Below are 13,882 nucleotides of genomic sequence, written 5' to 3'. Positions count from 1 at the left end.
ATGACCAGTATTTGGACCCAATATGGACCAAAATTTGGATAAATTTTACATTTTTATTGTCAATGTCACATTTCAGCAACACGTGTTAAATTTGGGTGAAAACACAACCAAACACTTTTTTTCTGTAGAATATTGAACCAGATGACTTCAATTTGCCTTTCGGCCAACAATTCAAAACTATATGCAAAATAATGGCCCTAATTCCTGTGGAAATGATCATTGTCAGTTTGAACTTGCTTCCACCTACATAACTCGCCTGACACACATTCCTTTCGTCAAGGTATATGGTAGAATTGGAAATCCTAGTTTAGGGTTCAAAAGATTTATAAGGAAAGAAAAAGCAAGAAAGAAGGAAAAGAGCAGCCAGCAGGAAAATGTGAACAATTACAATCTGCTGCAACCATAAACAATTCAATTTATGTCTGCTTCAAAAAACAGTGTGATTGATTTTTGGAAGATAGCTTTATAAGAAATTAACGGAAAAATAAATCACAAAATGAAGTAAAATGGGTGGAGGAATAAGACTGGAGTGTTTTCTTTAAAATAAAACTGAACTGAAACTTCAAAGCATTTGTAGCTTATTAAAGTGTAATTGGGGGTTCTGTTCCATGCCAATGATAAACACAGTGCTGTAACTCCAAAATAAGATGAGGGATGTTAGAAAGTCAGAACCTGAAAGTGACAAATGTGTAACATTTCCAATGAACCTGTCTTTATTAGATTCAATGAGGGTGTGAAATCTGGGAGGTGTTCACATCAGCACCACATCTCTGCAATTGGAGTACAGTGTTGCTCTCGTTCTTTACATGCCAACTGAAAAAGCAGGAAGTCTAACTGTTGCCAACGCTCTGGTGCAGCACACGAAGCAGGCTACCTGTTCGCACGATGAATAGGAGTGGTTGAGTGTATTTCAATTATCATTAGTTGTATAATTGCTTGCACAGGAAACTTACTGCAAGTTCCTAGGTGAAACGGGAAAAAGAGGAGAAATCGCTAAGCATATTGGAAACGAGTTTGGATTCCGCTGCCAGGTGCAGGACGTAGCCGTGTGACAGCATTTTGCTTTGCAACCTGGATTCATCGGTTCTCACCCAGTTACCTAGCAACACATACTGTACACCTCTTGCTGCAGAATTATGTGTGAAAAGCAGCTCTCAGAGGAACTGCAGAACCAGTAAGTATGTAAACAACAGGTTAGGAAAATATTTAGAATATCTTGTGGAAGCCAGAATTAGAAGGAAGAGTTAGTCTACAGTGAGCATGAACATATCCATTTAAAAAGGGAAACACAACAATCTCAGAACGTTTTTAATTTCATTAAAACCCGGTTTACTGTCCCTGCAGATACCATCTGTGGACTGAATTCATGAGGGAAGGGAGCCCTGCATTCAGGGATTACGTCTGAACGAAAAATACAATCATTTACATGTCAAGAAAGGTTATAGAATTTCTATAGCGTCATTCAGGACGTCCCAACAAGTTTCAACCAAATACAACGTGAAGAATATTACTGTTGTAATCTAGGGGCAAGGGCACGCAGTTTGTGGTAAGCCTGTTGATCTCTGATACTTGTCATTTACTATTTGAAACGGCTTCTCTTTGTTTGCATAATTGGGAGGAATTGAATACTGTCGCGGTTTCGATGGTTACGCCCATTCCCAATACCCTTGTCAATTGAGAGTACTTTTTAATATAGGTTTTATCGCTTTGGATCGATGGTTTGTCAGGATGGATTCGAACCTCCTAATGAGTTTTGCAATACTCTGGGCTGCCGGTCTCCCGCAGCGGACCACCTGTGATGGCTTCAGGAAGTCCAAAGTAAACTGATTAATGAAGAAGCAGGTCAGAGGCAGGGCCACATCATTAAAACGGATTACTGGAGGGCCGGCAGAGAGAAAGGGACCAGAGATAATAGCAAGTCACTTATAAAGGCCGGGCTTTTCAGTTGAATCTTAGGCTAAAGGAAAGTCCAAACAAGACTTGTGGAGTAAAGGTGGGGCAAAAGACCCAAGTGTTTGGAAAATGCAAATAAAGTACACACAAATGACAGGCGAAAACGACTAAAAGAGAGAGAGAGATAGATGAAAAGAAACGTTTATGAGATGGAAGAGAGGGGAAAGCTCAGCAATTGAAGCTGCTCGTGACAGATTGAGATACAAATAACCAAGTCGCCCAATCCCCAGATCGAAATCAATATTCCATTTCCATGATGCATTTGGTTTTCGTGAAAATGCTTCGACCCTTCCACTTGACTACAGCAGCAACCCGCAATCGGGCTCTATTCGACTGACTGCCAATTCGGCCAGAGACGTTCAGTGCAGCAGGGTGGTTAGAAACTGTGGCCGGAAGTGTCTGCTTCGCCATCCTGTGTCAAAATTGTCTTAAAACATTGCACGATGATTTCTTCTTCAAGGAAGATAAATCTCTTGTCGCTAGCTTATGTCATGCCTAAAACCATCGACACCTTACTATAACCCTGGTGATTTCTGGCCGGACATTCACTAAGCAACTACATAAAAATTCTGTATTTTAGTCTATCCTTACGTCCACTATGAGCTTTTTTTGACAAAATGAATCCTTATGTAATCATAATAGACTGGAATACACTTACACAATCCAACACCCACACTAAACATTCAAAGTTGCCAACAATAAAAAGGGATTTAACTAAATACTGGCGTAGTCTTTGTTCTCAGATATTAGATGTAACTTATATTAACCCCACCTCAATCCTGTTTTGAGGGCCTTATCATTGCATGAGGCCTCCTGTTTAATAAAACAAACTATCTTCATGTTATAAATTCTGCAGTTCTAAAAACATGTAAACATAGCAAAATTAGGCGGCCATTCAACCCCTCCAGCTGGTTTCATCAATAAATTAGAACAGAAACTCTGTTTTATCGATATCTTAATTCAACTTTCCTATCTTGGTTCTGATTTCTTTGTCACTCCTTGCACTTTAAACAATGATCAATTTCAGTTTTACAAGCTTCATTTGACCTCCAAGCACCAAGTGCTTTTTTTTTGTGGAATAGCGTCTTCCAGATTTCCACTACCTTTTATATAAAGCAGCATTTCTGTCAGACTGCTCGTTTGAAGAGTTCTTCATTCTTCCATAATAGGAAATTGATTCTTTCTATTTTATTTAATTCTTGCTATGGAGAACATTTGCCTCTATTAGATCCAAAGTGAATGAACCAACATTTCCACGGATTGAACTGTATCTGCCATACTCACTTTATAATGTCTACATCTCTGTAACCTCCAGTTCCCATCTAGATAAATTACTACTGCTCCTAAAGTTCATCTGCCGTGTGTTTTTTTTTATAAATATAGCATCGAATAGTATGGCAGACTTGACTCAGCACTCGCTGCTGTAAGGAATGAATATGTTGGTTTGAAGTCCAGTCCAGAAACTGGGACACATATTGCAGGCGGATACCCCAGCACAGCGCTTAGGGCATGACTTTAATATTGTAAGTGCCTTCTTTTTGGATGCCAGGTTAAAAGTGACATCTCCCGGGTTCACTCATGTGGGAGTAAAATATCCCATGGCGTTATTTGGAGGAAGTGGTAGGAAACCTCCAGTGTTCTGTCCAATATTTATCCTTCCGCCACTATCAACAGATTATCTGCTCATTTGCACATTGTTATTTGTAGGATCCTGTGTCCAAATAGACTGCAGATTCTTACATTCCAACAACATTCAACCAGCGAGAGGACACGATGGGCTGAAAAGCCTTTTTCTATGCTGTACCTTTCTATAACGTACTTATTGTGCATAAACTGCTTTGTAACGTCCAGGAGTCACAAATGGCGAAAAATGAACGCGAGCTTGTACTTATATTTCCTTGTACACTTAAATATCTGTTGCAATACAGAATATACCGCGGAGGAGGGGCACGGGGGAGGAGGAGAACACACACAGTTTCAAGTCCCTCCTCACCGTCAGGGCGGTTACATGCTTGGAAAAGTAACCCTTTGTTCTACGATACATTTGCCCAATGGACGCAATTAACCATTCAGTTTGACAGACGAGATTTAGAACTGACCCCTCTGAGAGTTCACCGATTCCTGCCTCCCACCCAGCCATTGCCGGTTAAGCACTATCAACTTTTTACAGCTTTCGTGTGTGAGCCTTGATTCATTACAAATCTCCACAGAGCTGTTCCGAAGAGTTGTGGTAGATTAGCAAACTTGGTGCGCTAAAGATGGTGTGAACCTTTGGTCTTTTACTTACAAATTCTGCGTCTGATAGTACCTCTCTCACTAATACCTGAAAAAGGACTAAGGCTCCGAAAGCTCGAGTTTTCAAATAAACCTGTTGGGTTGTAACCTGGTGTCGTGCGATTTCTGAATTCATCCACCCCAGTCCAACACCGGCACCTCCACATGAAAACTAGATTGACTGGAGAGGATGAATCGCCGTCACGTCCAGATGCTTTGGCTGTATAACAGGGAGATTGAGTCATGCTGCCCTGGGTGCAAGCAACAGCCAACGTGGGGGCACACAGAGGCATTAGCTCTCGACCAGGAACTCTGTCAGACAGCGATCATCTTTATTTGTAGCACTAAGAACGGCAACTCTATCAAAACCACGGACAGACATACCAAACCTTGGGAACAAAAAGGAAGAAAGTGCTGACTATGATGCTCAAAGAAATGTCCAACTTTTGCAAAAACAAAGATACCTTAAAACAAGGATGGCCTGCATTTTTCTAGTTGCTTTCTTTTTTTTGGCATTTTTAAAAAATATCCGAGTAAAAACAAACTCCTCAATTGCAGTTAGTTTGGACACCTCTCATGGGGCAGGAAGTGCCCCGACACTGCGCAGCTGCATTACCCAGGATTGGCTGCTCAAGTCTCTAGAGTGAAATTTCACCCTTCACTTTTGTGAGATATTTAAATTTTTTTTAGTAGTGCAGAACTTAAACATTGCTAAAGGGAGACGAGATGTCTAAGTTTTTGGTCTTGCACAACAGAAGTAAGATCAGAGAAACAGTTTTGATCCAACAGAATCTACCCGCCTGGCCTAAGAATTCAGCTTGAGAGTTAATTATTCTTGCTGTATCTCCATGTTAATATGGTTTAGTTAATCAGCACCCTCTTCTCATTCTGTGAAAAATGGCGTCCCTTTGTTCAAGTCTGTTTCTTGCGTCCTAATTCTGATGAGTGCAAGATGAAAAGGTTTGACTTACCGTCTGCTTTTGTTAATGCTCAGCTTTCTGAGCGGGGAGAGTGTTACCAGTTAGCCCTCACTTAAGCACAAACAAAGCCTCTGCGCATATGAAAGGAATTCAAGGAGTTTGCAATAGAGCTAAAATCTTCCCGGCTGCGCAATTCCTCCTTACAGCTTGTGGTTTATGGGAACAGTAATAAGTGATTCCAAGTGTACTAGTTTAAATGGACCACCTGTTTATTTATTACTGCTCTGAAGATAATCGCTGGTCTACCACCTCCAAGGAAATTTCGGTTTTAGTTAGAAAGTTATTATAGAATGTAGACGTGCTTCTTAGAGAAATTACAGACCACTTTCCGAAGGCAGCCATATAACTTGAAAGCATGGTTAGCATGATTCTCATTGAAATTCTCCAAATCGCTTCATTTGCAATGAGATCAAGTTACTACTTTGAAGGTAAAATTGGCAACTACGGTGTACACATCAAATTTGCACACAAACAACGATGTCCTTATTTCCCCCGCTAACGTTGGTATACTTAGTAGATCATCAGGGTAATTTCAACCAGTTTCTTTCGTATTGGGACCAAGTCTAGTGCTTCTCCGCATTGCCTCCCTCTTATGCCTCATTTACGCCTGACAGGACTGTGAACAAAGATTCGCTGGGAACAGATTGGAACTGCCCAGACCGGCAATAGGCCTAAACTGTCCCTGGTTGAAATCTGCTCGATTTTCGAGCGATCAGGTGTGAAACAGATTGAAACCAGCTGGAGTTAAGAATACAGACAGCCGCAGAAATATATCGCCTGTGTGGACCGGCTGCAAGAACTTTGAAAGTTAGTTTTTATCCTTCAATAAAAGTGTATTATTTCCCGTACGAGATAGAATGCTAGGGAATTCTTAAAACATTATAACATAAATACTTACGGTAAACTACTTCCTACGCACCGTTTTCTTAACAATTCTGGGAGTGACTCGATAATAAAATCACACAGCATTGAAAGAGACCATTCTGCCCATCGTACAGTGAGAAAGAGATACTATCCATTACCCTCCTTCCCCTGGTCCTTTGCTCATCTGACTGTAGTTCTACCTTCACACCTTTCTATCAGATCTTCATCGTTTGCTTTCACGCTGTGCATTTTAAATCAGAACAGTTAGCAGTCCAAGACATGATGTTCCCCACTCACCCTCATTTCTTTTCATAATCTCTATCCTTGTGTACATTTAAGTTTCTCCCAACATAAATTATTTTAAAATTCTTGATAATTTTGGGCACGACTATCAAAACTCCCCTGAACTTCTCTCCTGTAATAAAAGGCAACTCTAGCTTCCCCAGTCTCACCACATAACTGAAGTCCCACCTCCTTCATTGAAATGAACGGTAAAATGATTTGGGAGCAGCTGCTACTGATGCAAGAGGGTCCGTTGAATCAATTACTGCTCAAGCCATCTTTCTGGCGATTTGCAAGCGTCTACACACAATGCCCAGCTGAAGGTACAAATCTTTATGACCAGCAGGACTGTTGAGTTGGATTAAAACTTCACAACTACTATCTGATCAAACATTGGGGATTACAGACAGCTTCGACAATGCACCGAAAGAACCTCTCATGTGATTGGAATTAACTACCTTAAAAGTTTCATTCAGCAATATCTGAAATTGAAAAGAAAATCTCCGCAAAAATCCCTAACAGCAGCTACAAGTGATCAGTGCTATTGATTAACTTGATTGGAGAAGTTAAGGGTTGCTAGTTTCACAACCGCATTCGTGGAATTGGGTGAAGATTGATTTCAACCTATCTTGAAACTTTTCCCGAAGACCAAGGTTAAGCTCATGGCTCCACTGTGGCCCATGGCTCCTCTCCCCGAGTCGGCAGCCTTGTACGTTGTGGGTCTAGACTTTCGTCTTTGTTTTTCAAAACCAATTCTGTAACGGCTTTGCTTGAGGATGCCTTGATACTAGAGAGTGGACTGAGACCGTTTAAGATGTTTTTGGAAGATAGTTTCTAGGAAAAGAGAAATTTAATCGGAGTTCACTCAACCGCTTCAACACTTCAGGAGCGAGTTAAACTGACATTTAACAGAGAAGCCGCCCAGCAAGTGAAGTATACTGAGACACCTAATGATCCAATAGTCTAATAATCACAAATCCCATCAATTTCCGAGCATCTGCCTCAGCGATGACAACATTCAGTGCAGCCCTCTTCGTTGTATACCTATGGGTGCGTTCAGCATATAAACCATCAGGAGCTCCTCACCTTAAAACTTAGTGGACTCCACCGCAGTGTCGATATACCCGAAATGGAGAGGTCCACTTCCTTCAGTCATCATCCTGAATTTTAGGCAGCTTTAGATCTTCTCAACCTGTTGCACTCAACAGGATACGTACCAGAGGCTTTGCGAGGTGCCTAGCCGCCTCTCCCTGGTGCTGCTGTGAAAACGCACCCTAAGTTTGGACATGATTTTATCTCTATTCAGTCAAGGCTCACAATTGCAGAAACACAGAAGCGCTTTAGTTTGTGCCCTGATCGCGGCGTGAGCTCAGGTCTCACCGGGCGTGGCACAGCCGTTAGGATTGGACAAATATTGTCCTGCACCAGACCAACGGTGCAACTCAGCTCTGGCCCAACTCCAAGACCCTTCCTATCGGAGCTGCTTTTGATGAAGCAACTCCATAAAAAGAGAGGGCGGGTCAGTCGGTTGGATTTGTTCGATAATTTTTCGTTATTCTGGGCAACAACTCAACACTTGAGCATCTCCACACGCAGCAACTATGACATTCCCAAACCCAGACCCAGACCTCTCCGCCCTCTTTATGCCCCGCTAGCAACAAATGCACTCAAATTTAACACGGAGGCCAAACCAGCCGCAAACACACCGGCTACCTGACGAGTAAAATTCGTGAAAAATCCAAGACAGCCCGATCTCATTTTGTCAGAATTTGTGTGGGCGTCTATCCAATTGATCCTGTGCTGATTCACAACATTCCCGTATATGCTGCAGTTATATTGAAACATTTAAGAATCCATTAACATCCGCCTTGCAATTTGAACAACAGTCAAAGCTGAGCTTAATGCTGATTCCCACCTCTGAAGAGCGAGATATTAAGTAAGATGCTTGTGCCTGTATCTTCACTGAAAGTCGAGACCAACAGAGGGGATTGGGGAGATGTCCCTTCTCCATGGAAAGCGAGGCATTGATCAGATTATAATAACAAACAAAAATATATAATTTTGACAATGATGTCGAGATGGATAATGGATTTAACTGAATGTCTGTGACCTGAATATTAAATCTATTGCATTCCATTCGCTATTCCCATAAACTGCATTTTTTAAAGAAAAAGAAGTAGGATACCAAAGTATCGTGGCAGTAAAATGCTTCCGTTTGATTTTAATTAAAGATCAGGAAAATGGCCATGGGCCTCTGGGAATGGGGACCACAGAGATTTCCGGAATGACCTGGTAAAACGCAAAGACCAGCATAACACGCAGTCAAAACACTTGCTGAAGAGAGAATTACTGGAGTGACACAGCACAGGACTCCATTCGGCCCATCTTGCGTGCGCCAGCTCTTTGCAAGAGCCAGTCAATGAGTCTCTTTCACGTTGCGCTTTCACTCCAGCCCCGCAGTTTTCCTAACTTCCTTTCAAACATTACTACACAGCGTCCTTCATGAACACTTCCAGGCAGAACATTCCAGATCATAACAAAAGTTACCTCCTCTCTGAAATAGCAAGAACTGCAGATGCTGCCTGGCCTTCTGTACTCCTCCAGCTCCATACTGTGTTATCTCTTACCTCCTCGCTGGTTATCTTACCAACTGCCCTCGATTTCTGTTCTCTGGTTACGGACTGTCCTGCTAGTGGGAACGTTTCCTTACATGCACCATGCCATGCACGTTCCCCTCGGGTACGATTTCCTTAAAGTTGAATGCTTACTGCAAGAGTTGTGAAAGTGCACGAATATTATAGGACTCTCAGAGAGCTGGTTAATGCCGGCTTTCTACAGGTTAGAGTCTAACTGCGTAGTTTTAATCGATTTTCACTTAACCAGCAATGATCTGTAACAGATACGGGGTGCCTCACAACATTGGTGGTGGGACCGGGCCCGCAGACAAGTGACCTCGCCATGGAACTCCTTTCTTCCTGCCTGAGTTTCATTCCACTGCCTCGAGCACTGCACTCCATGCCTTCAATTTGGTAATCAAACCTCCCTTTCACTGCTCAATATCTTACTTTAGATTTACAGACTGAACATAGTCCAGCTCTACAACGCGGGACTGCTCCTTCAGCGCTTGTTCTTCAGCCCGCTGCTGTCTAGCCTATTTAGACCAGGGTTGGAGATGGAGAGATAAAGATCGACACACTACCTGATTTGGGAGTTTTCCGGTTCCCACCGCTGATCCCAATCGCCCTTTCTTCCTCTGCTTCTCGGGTCCTCGCCTCCAAGTTTCGCGCAAGAATTGGGAAATTCTTTGGGTGTCCCGAATCGAATGTCGCGCATTATCCAAATGCTTGCGAAGCAGAGAATTGGCACCTTTTCATATTTCAGCCTGATTTTGTTTTATTTCGGGAAGACGAGAGCGAGCGAGGTGTCTGCTTGAGGGGTTGAACGGGCAGGCAGTCACAGAGGCTCGGCGCTGTAGAGACGCTCTCTCCCTAGGCACGGATAGCTCTTCCACACATTCCCTGCTTTTCTCCGCGTCTCCGCTCGTCGACTTGTTCTCCTGGGGCAGGAGTACTCAAGGTTCGGGGGCCTTTGCAGTCTCCGGATTTGTTCTGCTCTCTCCCTCTCTCTCTCTGCTTCTTTTCAATCTCTGCTTTTGGGAGGGGTTTTTCACGCTGTAATGATGAAGTCCATTTAAGTGTTGCAGCCCTCTCTGAACCGGCCTCCAGGCCAGCACTGCCGCGATCGGGTCGGAGAGCTCAGCAGTCCCCCGAGCCCCAAGTCCCCTCTAATGCCCAGAGGAATGGGCCTCGCATAGGAAGGCGCATGGCGAATGCTCGCAGTGAGAACTGCTTTCAGATTCTGCCAAGCCGCTCAGCAATAGTTCTGCTCTTGTTTTCGGCCAGTCTTGCTCTCTGCACCGATCAGTGCAGACCCCTCTCGCATCTTTTTCACCCCCGCTCCGCAGTGGCTTCGCTTGTCTTTCTGTCCAATCTCTCCGACTAGAAGCTTCCTCCTCCTCCTCAGTTTAATCAGGATACTGGAGCTCGCCTCTTCTGTATCCACTGCACGCTCTCTCTTTCTCTCGTTCCCTCCCTCACCGACAGTCTTTGCTCAGATACCACGCATACAAAACAGCTGACTCAATCGACAGGATAAATATGAGAGCACAAACAAGTGCTGGATACTAACAAGCTAGCCCAGGCGAGCAAACGGCTCTAATGCAACAGTCTTGCCTTCTCCGGCGAAGAGTTGGCAATAATCTAAATTTCCAACAATGTTCGTGTGCGTTCAACTCAATAGCGCTGTGGACAGCTACCAGCGGGCCACGCTGACGTTTCTTTGGATTCTTGAAATAAAACAGGGATAGAAAGCTTCCGAAACAAGTTGACCAAAAAGAAGTGAGAAGCCTCCCTTAACAAGGGCTTGTTGTATGTATGAAGGAAAACTTTAAGTTCATCTGCACCTTCTCATCAAGATTTAAGATAACCTTTCAATACTTCATAGCGCCCCCCCACCCCCATTTCAAACACAGGATGAACTCGCACTTTAATTATCGCTCGTTCAATCTCTCTAGCTTGATGGCCCGTGCAGGAACGGTAGCAACAAGGCAGAAATATTTCAATTGACATCGAAATGATCCCATGTACACTGAGCTGCAAATGTTTAAATATTTAATACGCTATGAAGAGCCCAAACTGTCAAAGTGAGAGTCAGTGTGGGCGTTTCCAATGTGCTCACCGAATAGCCTTCGCAACGGGCCTGCACAGTCAATCTGTGCCATTCAGCACACTGTATTCTTTTCTCTTTGCAATTATAACCTGCCCAGTCCCAGCAATTCATAGCAATGCGCTGCAGTAAATTACTTTCATTCAGAGCTGGGTGTCAACGCGTTACTTCCATTAGCTGGTGTGCACACGTCAGCTAGCCCATAATTTATCAGAACTCTATCTTCAAAACCCCGCCTCCTTTCTATCTTTTCCAGAAAAGTGTAACAGGACAAAGAAGCAACATACAGGCGGTTGGAACAAGAACTTAAATGCCACCTGCCTTCTCAATAAAGTCATAGTAGACTGAAAACACTGGCTCATTTTAATCGTGCTGGTTTAGTTGAGAAATGTTAACTGAGAGGTGAGAATGTAAGGAGATAACAATTAGAAAGCGGAGAGTTCAAAAAGGGAAACGGGGGACAGAGCGGCTTAGAAAGCCGGGGGAGGGTGAAACTAATTTCCTGAATCCCACCTATCTGACCACTTGAAATCACGAATCTTCAATGAAATCTCGTGAGCCCGTTGAGAGTTTCGTCCAGACTGTTTAACAACGGTTTTATTTGTCGCTGGTTCCAGTGAAAACATTTGATTGGCAATGGAGGGGGTCTTATTTTCTGTGTTCTGCAATTTAAGTGTTTTTGTGTTGCATTGATTGTCTTGGGTGTGAGTGGCAGCAGACGTTCCACGCTTGCCAGACACACTCAGACACACACTTCCCATGGACAATGAAGCAGGAGCTGCACACTGTGCTCGCGTGATCGTCACACGTTACATTTTGCTGGGCATAATTACTGCCTTGCTCACAAATCAGTAACTAGGAGACGCCCATGCTGCTTCCTGGTGTTCCACTGACGAATACATTTGGCAGCTTATCCCGTTTATCTTCCAAGATACACGTCGTACTCCACGGCCGCTGCATGGGACAGGGGACACTAGGGTCCTAAAGTCCATCTGAAGCAATAAGCCGTGGACAGTGAATTAGAATTCAGTTTACCAGACCTGAATGAGGGATGATCTTATTCTTATCCTCGTTCCTCCCACATAATCCTGGTCGAGGGAGATGCATAATAAGACAAGCGCACTCCATGTTATATTATGTCATTACAAAACCTCAATGCGTCTCTTCTATGCCTTGGTCCCAACATACCGTTCTCCCCGCCCCGCCCCCACTTTCCTAGACAGCGGAGCGCTTTGAGACCATCAGGAAGTCTTCACACATAGTGTTAATAGCACCGTCCGGCTATACTGGTGCTGAAAGGGACAGCAACATGTGGCATTGAACACGAGTCCGCTCCAGCACTGCAGAGGCTCCTATCCATTATCATGAAAGTAGCTGATATGTCACAATGCAGTCTGGGCGATAGGGCGACGGGACCAAACAGACAAGGAGGCCTTGGGGAACGGTGGGGTTCGGGGTTCGGGGTTCGGGGTGGGGTGGGGCAGCACAACAGAAAACAGAAGCAAAGAAGTTCTCGGGACAGACAAAATGAGCTGTCAGCTCAGATCGGATCAGTTTCACTTTCCCGCCAATTCCCTTCAGCACGGGCACACAGAAAGTTGAGAAGCGTGTGCGTTATGATCGTAACTAACTGACCAGCTGAAATGATGGCAGCGCAAATGTAAATAATACACTACCAGGTTGGTCCTCCTGAAATCATTGAGGTAGAAAGTGCAGCGCATCCGGCCGACTGGGAGCTGTCCATACTGACCGTGCTGAAATATCCAACATTTTAACTCCCCAACCCATACATTTTCAGGTTGCACCCGTTTTTGTAATATGGGTGCATTGTTATCTTACAATAGATGAAATTAGACATGAGATCTACATAGGCTCGTCTCTTCCCCACCCATCCACCCACCTCTCCTGCTTCATCCCTAAATTCCACCTTTTTCCTTTTGCAGCCTGTCACTTACCCGGAGGAAGACGTCAGTGTTTTACTTCGGAGCTTTTAGCGCCTTACACTATTTCTCAGAAAGGTCCGTACAGAAATCCAGGGGCCGGATTCGGCCTGAGAGGTTGCAGCTTCTCGCTGCGCTTCGGCGCTGCGTCAGTCGGAGATTCCACAGATGATTAAATTGGGCAGTGATTGACTTCAATCAAAACTGACTGAAGACTTGGGCCGTTCCGCTTGAAACGTGTCGAACCTGGCCAAGAGATGTATGCTCCTGCATCCGCGGTGCGTTTTTTGCCTGTCTTGGTAGTAGGAAGGGGAACAATGCATCTAACATCGTGATCAAGCACTTAATTCATTCGAAGCAGTTGGGAATGGAACAGAAGGCGAGACTGAAAGGATTATGTCCAGTACGTTGATGAAAAAAAAAGGTGAGGCTAAATCAAGTGATCAGCTTATTCAGATCACTCCATAAATGGGTGTAAGGAAATAAACAACACGTAATGTCATCCCAATCATATCACAGTCCCGCCTGTGAGATTACATTACTTCCCAATTCGAGTAACCCCTCTGCCCGCTATAAACTGGCTTGCGCCGCGGCACGTTCGCCTCAAAGGATTGCTCGGTTTGGACCAAGTGATGGATAAACTAACCTCTGAATTAATAATTCAAAATGTTTCAGAAGAATAAAGGTCGGGTGTATACGACAGCAATACTAACTGGATGCACAAGGGCGTCTGGGTCGATAGGTGGAACATTAGATTGATTTATTCAAATCCTCGTTTTATTTTCTAAGCCTATTACGCTCTTAAATTAGAAGAGAGCGCAGCTTGGATGCTGGTGGCTACTATTCAACACAGATTGACAGCAG

The 13,882-nt window shown here is 43.9% G+C and overlaps 1 protein-coding gene across 6 annotated transcripts in view; it reads right to left on the bottom strand.

Annotated features, from left to right (window-relative positions):
* LOC125462258 (protein ELFN1-like) overlaps positions 1-13,668 on the bottom strand; it is a 349,382-nt gene extending 335,714 nt beyond the window's left edge. For 4 of the 6 annotated variants that reach the window (XM_059653948.1, XM_059653947.1, XM_059653946.1 and 1 more), the window contains exon 1: positions 13,034-13,668. The gene's annotated coding sequence lies outside the window, so the exon portion shown is untranslated. Of the gene's footprint in view, positions 1-7,439; positions 7,510-9,552; positions 10,802-13,033 lie in introns of those variants that run through there. The other 2 variants (XM_048552079.2, XM_048552081.2) reach the window with 2 other exon arrangements.
* Positions 13,669-13,882: the final 214 nt, after the last annotated feature.

This window comes from Stegostoma tigrinum, chromosome 23, assembly GCF_030684315.1.
Source record: "Stegostoma tigrinum isolate sSteTig4 chromosome 23, sSteTig4.hap1, whole genome shotgun sequence".
Classification (NCBI taxonomy): Eukaryota; Metazoa; Chordata; class Chondrichthyes; order Orectolobiformes; family Stegostomatidae; genus Stegostoma; species Stegostoma tigrinum.
The sequence above is the reverse complement of the archived record's forward strand: the minus strand, read 5'-3'. Positions and strand labels throughout refer to the sequence as shown.